Source organism: Juglans regia, unplaced genomic scaffold (genome assembly GCF_001411555.2).
Source record: "Juglans regia cultivar Chandler unplaced genomic scaffold, Walnut 2.0 Scaffold_684, whole genome shotgun sequence".
Taxonomy (NCBI): Eukaryota; Viridiplantae; Streptophyta; class Magnoliopsida; order Fagales; family Juglandaceae; genus Juglans; species Juglans regia.
The window spans coordinates 101,813-111,147 of NW_023361708.1; the positions used below are offsets into that span (position 1 = coordinate 101,813).

The window sequence follows — 9,335 nt, forward strand, 5'->3', positions numbered from 1 at the left end:
CTGCACCTCCACAAACCACCCCAAAGTGCCGAGATCCTCCACAACGCTGCCTTTCACCACCACACCTGAGAAACCACTCAACCCGCAAGCCTCCACGTTCAACCACCGTGGAAGAATAGCAGTAGTAGTCATTTTCCATCGAGAACATCCTTCCCACGTGAAGTCCAGTAGCGCAACACCCCCCAGCTTGGCCACAGGCCACCCACTCGCACCACCTTGTCACTGCGGTACATCCCCCCTTCAGCCACCAAGGTTGCAGCACACAACAATTGTAAAACCATACCACTTCTACTGCAAACTAGCCCCTACTTTTTACTCCCAAAAACATAGCAAGCCACTACCATGCTGATAGCCCAGTTTCCTCCACACCTCCATGGCACGGGCCCTTGTTTGTGCTCCTCAGAATATTTTCAAATGCTGCTAGCGACGAAAGTCGCCAACCATCGTCCCGACTGCTCACCTTAAGCTGTAAGCCATATGTCGTTGTCTCTTCTTCTCTCACATTATCTCCCTCTCTCTCACACATTTTCTCTCTCACCCAGTGCCCTGCGGCCACACTCACCACCGCCGACCTCATCAAGCTCCCTGTGCCGTCGCATGTTCCCTTCCTGGTAGGACACCATGTTTTGTGGCCCATGGACAAGCCACTGGCCCTGTCAGCCACACGCTTGCTAGCCGTGCCAACCATGCCCATAGCCCATGCCATGGGCCAGCCTAGGCCACCAAGGGCCAAAACATGTCACAGGCCACATTGGCCATGCAAGGCCTTATCATTTTATTATTTTTATTTATTATTTATTTATTTTATATAATAATATTCCAAAGGACCTATTGGGGGTTTCCACATTGTAATCTCTATAAATATGACCCTTAGGCATTGAGTTGAGAACTTTTGATCATTTGACATTTTTCCCATTATGGGTGGTTTAGGCTTGTTCTTGTGAACACTTTGGTGCTTTTGCACTTGGGCTACTTGTGTGATATTCATGAACCCCAAGGAGAGGATCATCACCTTGCAATTCTTTGAATAGGTGTTGTTCCATCTATCTATCTTTTGATTATTGTTTCACCATCACCTTGAAATCCGTGGATAGGTGTGATTCTATTTTTATTCAATATATGAGGTTTATTCAAACTCTTGTGAAATCCGTGGATTAATTGTTGAATTATTATCATTTGGTTCATTCAAGTTCTTAAGTATTATTACCTTTGTTCTTGAGTGTTCTTCATTGAATTCTTGGTGTTTTTTTCATTGTTGCTCTTCCAATCCATCCAAACCTAATTTTCGACTAACCCAAGTGTTTGTCCATTTTCTATAAATCATTTGCTCTGTAACACCCCGTATTTTAGTGTATTTTTATTGAATGATTATTTTTATGTTATTCAAAAAATTATTCTTTTGTTTTAAAATTACTGGATTTTAATTGGGTTATTTTTTAGGATTTTTAACTTGGTGAAAATTATTTTTATGTGCTTTCTTAATATTTATTTATTGTTATGTATTTAAATTGCTTTTAATATTTAAATTAATACTGTGAGATTTAATTATTTCAATTTGACTTTACCATTACGTTTAAATTATTTTCTTTAATTTGTGGTTTTAAAATCATTTCCGTTGGATCATTTTCGTGACCCAAGTTATGAGGATTGGACTTCATTTCTTTTCCCCTCTTTTTCTTTCCTCTCCTTTTCTTTTCCTTCTTTTTTCTTTTTCTCCTTATTTCCTTCGGTCTTCTTTCTTTCCCGCGCGACCCAACTCTCTCCTCTCTCCCGTGCGACTTCGGCTTCCACCCAGCCCGCCGCCGTCGAGCCGCCGTGGTCGACACCGCCCCCTCCATTCGGTTCCCCTGCCGCCGGCGACCTTACCCCACCAACCTCACTTCCATCCAAGCCGCCGTTAGCCCCCACGAGACCCACGAAGCCGCGGCACTCTTTCCGCCGTTGCGCCGCCGTCGCACCGCCATTGGCCACCATCTTCCTACCACTTCATCCCCGACCTCTTGGCAACCCTTTGGACCCAACCCCGGCTCCGATCCGTCACCGGTGAAGCCCCACCAAGTCCATTTCCGATTTGTACATTTTTGGCCTTAAACCACCATTTGCGCCGTCATCCACGGCAAACCACCACCACCATTGGCTTCACCGACCTCTCTAGGCCCTACCCTATCATTTTGGGGTCTTCGTTTGTCTCCGTTGAAAAGTGGGTATTTGTGACCCACGGCCACAGTGTATTTTACACTGTGGTGTTGCTCAGACGTCGCCTTTTTCAGCTTCGTGATCCTCCGGAAATTATCATATAGCGCTGTAAGTATTTCTCCAAAGAATTCTCATGAATTTTATGTATTTTTGCACTAACCCTTTTCACTGTATTTTTTGGCATGCCGGACTGAGTCCGAGGAGTACGGGGGTCGGATGGATTTGTGATTGGAGTTGTTGGTTTGATTGGATTGGATTGGTTATTGGTTATTGGTTATTGGTTATTGATGGATTTTTGGATTGGTTGGTTCATGTGCATTTCATTATTTCATGCATGTTCATGTTTGTAAAGGAAAACTGGGTTTTCGTGTATTGCATTCATGTTCATGTGTTTATGAAAACTGGGTTTTCATGTGAATGATCTGTTGGGTGCGTGTGTATCACGAACCCCAAGCCGAGATGGGGCATTTTCTCGGTGGAGCTTCTCTGGTTACTCGGGAGCGGAATAAACTGAGTAACGTCCCCTGGATTGTCGCTGGGCGACAATGGGATCGGACGAGAGATTCGTGCCGACTCCGTGGTCCTTCTGCTGGCGGGGACTAGAGGATGTCTGGCCATGTACGCGCTGGGCGCGGAACTGGGCATCGCTCGTTGCGTAGTGAGTGCTCGGCCATGTACGCGCTGGGCGCGGAACTGGGCATCGCTACGAAGCCAGGACGTGCGGATGGTCCCTAGGGGAGGCCATGGTGCATAGGGTATTGACGGATTAAATGGACTATTTTCTGGGAAAATAGTGTGAGTTGGATTTTGTGTAAATCATTTTCTGGGAAAATGTTTTACGGATTATTTTTGGGCCAAATGGGATTTTTGGCGTGTGTTGGAAAATTATCATTTTCGGGGAAAATGATGTTTTGAGGAAAAATGCATATTTCATCATATGCATGCATGTTAGTTGTATTAAATGCATTTTATTCCTGAGATTATTTTTGGGTTATACTTACCTGCGGTACCATTCTGTGGTAACGCAGATTTTGATGCAGATGAGGAGGAGGAGGGTGAGCCTGAGGAGACGGCTCCGCCCGAGGAGTGATCTGGGATCACTAGCTTGTTATTTATTTTACCCTTTGTATTTTTGGGACATGTGTTAACTTTATTTTGGATGACTGTATAACTACTTTTAAAACTTTACTGATGTTTACTTGTATTTAAATTCTGGTACTTAGTTGACTAATCCGCTGCGTTGTTATTGTACACCGTTGCATGTACACACACTTGGCACTTTCGTTGGGATGTGTGACCGTGTTGTCATCATCCCGGCGTCTCGATTCCCGTGTTTTCCTTACATGGGAGTCGGGGGCGCCACAGGTGGTATCAGAGCAGTTCGGCTCTGGGTAAAACCACATGTCCCTTAGGATAGTACCAGAAATTATTTTATTGTTTTAAAATAATTTTTTAAAGTGTTGTAAGTTAAATGATTATTTTAAAAATAAATATGTGATATTATGAGTTTATTGTTGTTTTGTTTTATGTTAATTGATGTTATTTAATTTAATTTTATGTTATTGTATTTTTGTGTTGCTTTGGTTGAGTTTGGTTTTATCTGGATTTAAGCGGGGTTGGAGGTTGCTCTATGACAGGACTATGGTGAGACCAAGAAGGCAAGCTAATGTGCCCGAAGATGAGCTATCCAGGTGTGAAAGAGACGATGCCATTGCAAGGGCGTTGAATAGGATGTCAGACTTGTACGAGCAGAATTTCCGACCGCCGCAAGGAGATCTAAATAGAGCGGTCCAAGTGGGGTGCACCTATGAGCGCTTCCTGGCGCATAGGACTCCTGCCTTTACTGGGGAAGAGGATCCAATGCGAGCTAGGAGGTGGATTCTAGATTTGGAAAGGACCTTTGAAGTCTGTGGGTGTACTGAGGTCCAGATGGTTTTGTATGCAAGTTATATGCTACAAGGTGAAGCAGCATACTGGTGGGAGACCAAGCGGTCACTCCTAGAAATGGAGTTCGGATCCTTGGCTGCTGTGTCCTGGCAGCGGTTTAAAAAGGAATTTGATGATCGATACTTTCCTGTTTCAGTGAGAAGGCAGAAGGCTCGGGAGTTTAATAATTTGGTTCAAGGAGGTATGACGGTCGAGCAATATGCAACGAAATTTATGGAGCTTGGACGGTTCGCTCCTCACCTCATTGCCACCGAAGAGCTGCAGGTGGAGCGTTTTATGGAGGGTCTGCGCCCTGAAGTACGCAGACAAGTGGCTTGTCTCCAGATTGTGGAATTTCAGAAGCTGGTAGACTTGGCCAGTATCGCAGAGCGCGAGAATAGCTTTGTAGTGGGCTCCCCTCCAGGTCAGAAAAGACGGAGTTATCTTGGTGAAGGAAGCAGTTCTGGATCGCCACAGAAATTTGTTCAGAGGACCGGGACCCGTCCACAGACAACCTCCGGTGTTCGTGCAGGAGGCCGGACTCCAGTATGCCCGAGATGTAGTAGAGCCCATGAGGGTGATTGTGGTCAAAGGGGCATTCAGTGTTTTAGATGTGGCCAGCCGGGTCACTTTGCTCGGGAGTGTCCCAGTCTAGTTCAAGGAGGTCAAGGAGGTCAAGGAGGACGAGGAGGTCGTCGAGGTGGAAGGGGCAACCAGAGACAGTTGGTACAAGCCCGAGTTTATGCGGTGACTCCTGGCGACGTGGATTATGAGGCTCCAGAGACCCATGATGCTGGAGTGATTACTGGTATGTATGTAGTTATTTTATTTGGGTTTATTGTTTGGTGTGGTTGGGTTTTTTGAATTTGTTTGGTGGTTGTGTTTGCATCAGGAAGAGTTCGTCTATATGATTTTTATGCTTGTACTTTGTTTGATTCTGGGGCGTCCCAATCTTTTGTGTCTGCCACGTTTGCACGGATGTGCAATTTGGTTACAGAACCTCTACCACAATCCTTAGTTGTGGCTCTTCCCAATGGCGAGATCGTGTGTTGCTCTAAGGTTGCTTTGGGTTGTCCTTTGGATCTTGGTGGAAGGATATTGGATGCGGATTTGATTGTATTCAAGTTGCTTGGTTTTGATATAATTTTGGGTATGGATTGGCTGTATCGTTATTCTGCGAATATTGATTGTAGAAGACGAGTAATTGGTTTTCAACTTTCGGATGAGGATTATTTAGAATTCGTGGGAAGTAAGTTAAAGGCAAGACCATCAGTTATATCAGCAGTTCAAGCTAAGAAAGATATAGCTTGTGGGGCAGATGCTTTTTTGGTCCAAGTCGTATCTACACCATCTGAGAAGAAATCTTTAGCGGATATTCCAGTGGTGGAAGAATTTCCCGATGTGTTCGTGGATGAGTTACCTGGATTGCCTCCCGTTCGTGACATGGAATTTGTTATTGATCTGGAACCCGGGGCGGCTCCTGTGCATAAGGCTCCTTACCGCATGGCACCGGCCGAGTTAAAAGAGTTGAAGACTCAATTGCAAGAATTGGTTGACAAAGGATTTATTCAGCCTAGTACTTCGCCCTGGGGAGCGCCTGTTTTGTTTGTCAAGAAGAAAGATGGTACTCTCAGAATGTGCATAGACTATCGGGAGCTTAACAAGGTGACTATCAAGAACAAGTACCCTCTTCCAAGAATTGATGATCTGTTTGATCAGCTTCAGGGAGCAGCTGTCTTTTCAAGATTGACTTGAGATCAGGGTACTATCAGCTGAGGATAAGGGATAAGGACGTGCCCAAGACTGCTTTCAGGACGAGGTATGGCCATTATGAATTTAAGGTGATGTCTTTTGGGTTAGCGAACGCTCCAGCCGCTTTTATGGATTTAATGAATCGGGTGTTTCGACCCTTTTTGGACTCTTTTGTGGTGGTGTTTCTTGACGACATTCTGATTTATTCCCGAGACTTGGAAGAGCATGCTTGTCACCTTCGTCTGGCGCTTGGGAAATTAAGAGAGCATCAATTGTACGCTAAGTTGAGCAACTGTGAATTCTGGTTAGAAGAAGTTAAGTTTCTTGGACATGTGATTTCTCAAGAAGGGGTGGCTGTAGATCCTAGTAAAGTAGAAGCTGTTTTGTCATGGCCTCGCCCTTCAACAGTTCGTGAGATACGAAGTTTCTTGGGACTTGCCGGTTACTATCGAAGATTTGTGGAAGGTTTTTCTCGACTATCAGGACCTCTCACTGCCTTGACTAGGAAGAATACGGAGTTTGTATGGTCTGACAAATGTGAGAGAAGTTTTCAAGAGTTGAAGAGAAGATTGACAATGGCACCTGTTTTGGCACTTCCAGAGCCACACAAGCCATTTGTGATTTTTAGTGATGCATCCAAATTCGGGTTGGGATGCGTTCTTATGCAAGAGGGACGGGTTGTTGCTTATGCATCTCGTCAGCTGAAAATTCATGAAAGGAATTATCCCACACATGATTTGGAGTTGGCGGCAATAGTTTTTGCTCTTAAGATTTGGCGGCATTATCTGTATGGTGAAGCCTGTGAAGTTATACTGATCACAAGAGCTTGAAGCATCTGTTTACTCAGAAGAATCTCAATATGAGACAGAGGCGGTGGTTAGAGCTGATTAGCGACTATTAATGTGAGATCAAGTATCATCCAGGAAAGGCGAATTTAGTCGCTGATGCTTTGAGTAGGAAATCTCAACAAGTGGATGAAGCAGAGTCATCGGATTTGGACTCTCTCCTTTGTGGAATGAGGAGACTTCTTATCGAGAGTTCACAGCAAGAGGAATTGTTATCGTCAGTCTTGGATGTCCGAGTAGTGGATTTTGAAGAATTGAAGACTCTTCAAAGAAGGGATCCTACATTGTTAGCTATCAGGAAAAGAGTCAGGAAGTCTAGAGGACCCTTGCATTACAGCTTGGATAAGGATGGTATTCTTCGGTTTCGGGATCGTAGAGTGATTCCCCGAGATTCTGAATTTAAAGAGCGGATTTTGGCAGAAGCCCATGCGGCTCCTTATTCAGTTCATCCAGGAAGCACGAAGATGTATCGAGATTTAAAGAGGAATTTCTGGTGGGAAGGAATGAAGTTGGACATCGCTTTGTTTATTGAGAAATGTGACACGTGCCGTCGAGTAAAGGCTGAGCATCAAAGACCTGCTGGTAGACTTCAACCTCTCCCTATTCCTGAGTGGAAGTGGGATGATATTTCTATGGATTTTGTTGTGGGTTTACCGAGGACTCCTAGTGGAAAGAACTCAATTTGGGTGATTGTTGATCGGTTGACCAAGAGTGCCCATTTCTTGCCTGTTAATAATACTGACTCTTTGGGTAAGTTGACTCGATTATATGTCAAGGAGATAGTGCGTTTGCATGGAGTACCCAAGAGTATCGTGTCAGATCGGGACCCGCGGTTTACGTCCCATTTTTGGAAGAGCTTGCAGGCGGCTTTAGGCACTAAGTTGAAGTTTACTAGTGCATATCACCCTCAAACAGACGGTCAATCAGAGCGTACTATTCAGACTCTGGAGGATATGTTGCGGTCTTGTGTCACAGAATTTCAAGGAAGTTGGGAGAATCATCTACCGCTTATTGAATTCTCTTATAATAACAGTTTCCATTCTTCCATCCAGATGGCCCCGTATGAAGCTTTGTATGGAAGGAAGTGCAGATCACCCTTGTGTTGGGATGAAGTCGGCGAGAGTAAAGTAATTGGGCCTGAGATAATTCAAGAAATGAAGGACCAAGTTCAGTTTATAAGGACTAAAATGGCAGAAGCGCAAAGTCGCCAGAAGAGTTACGCAGATACAAGAAGAAGAGACTTATCCTTTGAAGAAGGTGATTGGGTTTATCTTAAAGTCTCTCCTATGAAAGGTGTTAAGCGCTTTGGTAAGAAAGGAAAGCTTAGTCCAAGATATGTTGGCCCTTTTCAGATCGTAGAGAAAGTTGGGCTTGTTGCTTATAGAGTTGCCTTGCCGGATTATTTTGGGGATGTTCATGATGTGTTTCATGTGTCTTCGTTGAAGAAGAGTTTTGGACAGCAAGAGCCACGTTTTGTTGACCCTGAACGCATTCAACTTCAGCCTAACCTTACTTATGAAGTTGCCCCGACGCAGATCGTGGATCGGAAAGAGCAAAGATTAAGGTCCAAGACAATACCTATGGTGAAAGTGTCATGGGGTGACCCGTTGGCTCAAGATTTCTCTTGGGAAAGAGAAGCCGACATGAGGGAGCATTATCCTTACTTGTTTGTTTGATTTTGACGGTATGTTCTAAGTATGCTCTCGGTTGAATCTTGTTCCTGTCTTAGTTTAATGTTTGACCTTGCTAATTTCGAGGACGAAATTTTTTTTTAAGGGGGGAGGATGTAACACCCCGTATTTTAGTGTATTTTTATTGAATGATTATTTTTATGTTATTCAAAAAATTATTCTTTTGTTTTAAAATTACTGGATTTTAATTGGGTTATTTTTTAGGATTTTTAACTTGGTGAAAATTATTTTTATGTGCTTTCTTAATATTTATTTATTGTTATGTATTTAAATTGCTTTTAATATTTAAATTAATACTGTGAGATTTAATTATTTCAATTTGACTTTACCATTACGTTTAAATTATTTTATTTAATTTGTGGTTTTAAAATCATTTCCGTTGGATCATTTTCGTGACCCAAGTTATGAGGATTGGACCTCATTTCTTTTCCCCTCTTTTTCTTTCCTCTCCTTTTCTTTTCCTTCTTTTTTCTTTTTCTCCTTATTTCCTTCGGTCTTCTTTCTTTCCCGCGCGACCCAACTCTCTCCTCTCTCCCGTGCGACTTCGGCTTCCACCCAGCCCGCCGCCGTCGAGCCGCCGTGGTCGACACCGCCCCCTCCTTCGGTTCCCCTGCCGCCGGCGACCTTACCCCACCAACCTCACTTCCATCCAAGCCGCCGTTAGCCCCCACGAGACCCACGAAGCCGCGGCACTCTTTCCGCCGTTGCGCCGCCGTCGCACCGCCATTGGCCACCATCTTCCTACCACTTCATCCCCGACCTCTTGGCAACCCTTTGGACCCAACCCCAGCTCCGATCCGTCACCGGTGAAGCCCCACCAAGTCCATTTCCGATTTGTACATTTTTGGCCTTAAACCACCATTTGCGCCGTCATCCACGGCAAACCACCACCACCATTGGCTTCACCGACCTCTCTAGGCCCTAC

At 44.4% G+C, this 9,335-nt stretch overlaps 1 pseudogene; it reads left to right on the forward strand.

Annotated features, from left to right (window-relative positions):
• The first annotated feature begins 3,837 nt into the window (after positions 1-3,837).
• LOC118346114 lies at positions 3,838-8,305 on the forward strand (annotated as a pseudogene).
• The last annotated feature ends 1,030 nt before the right edge of the window (positions 8,306-9,335 follow it).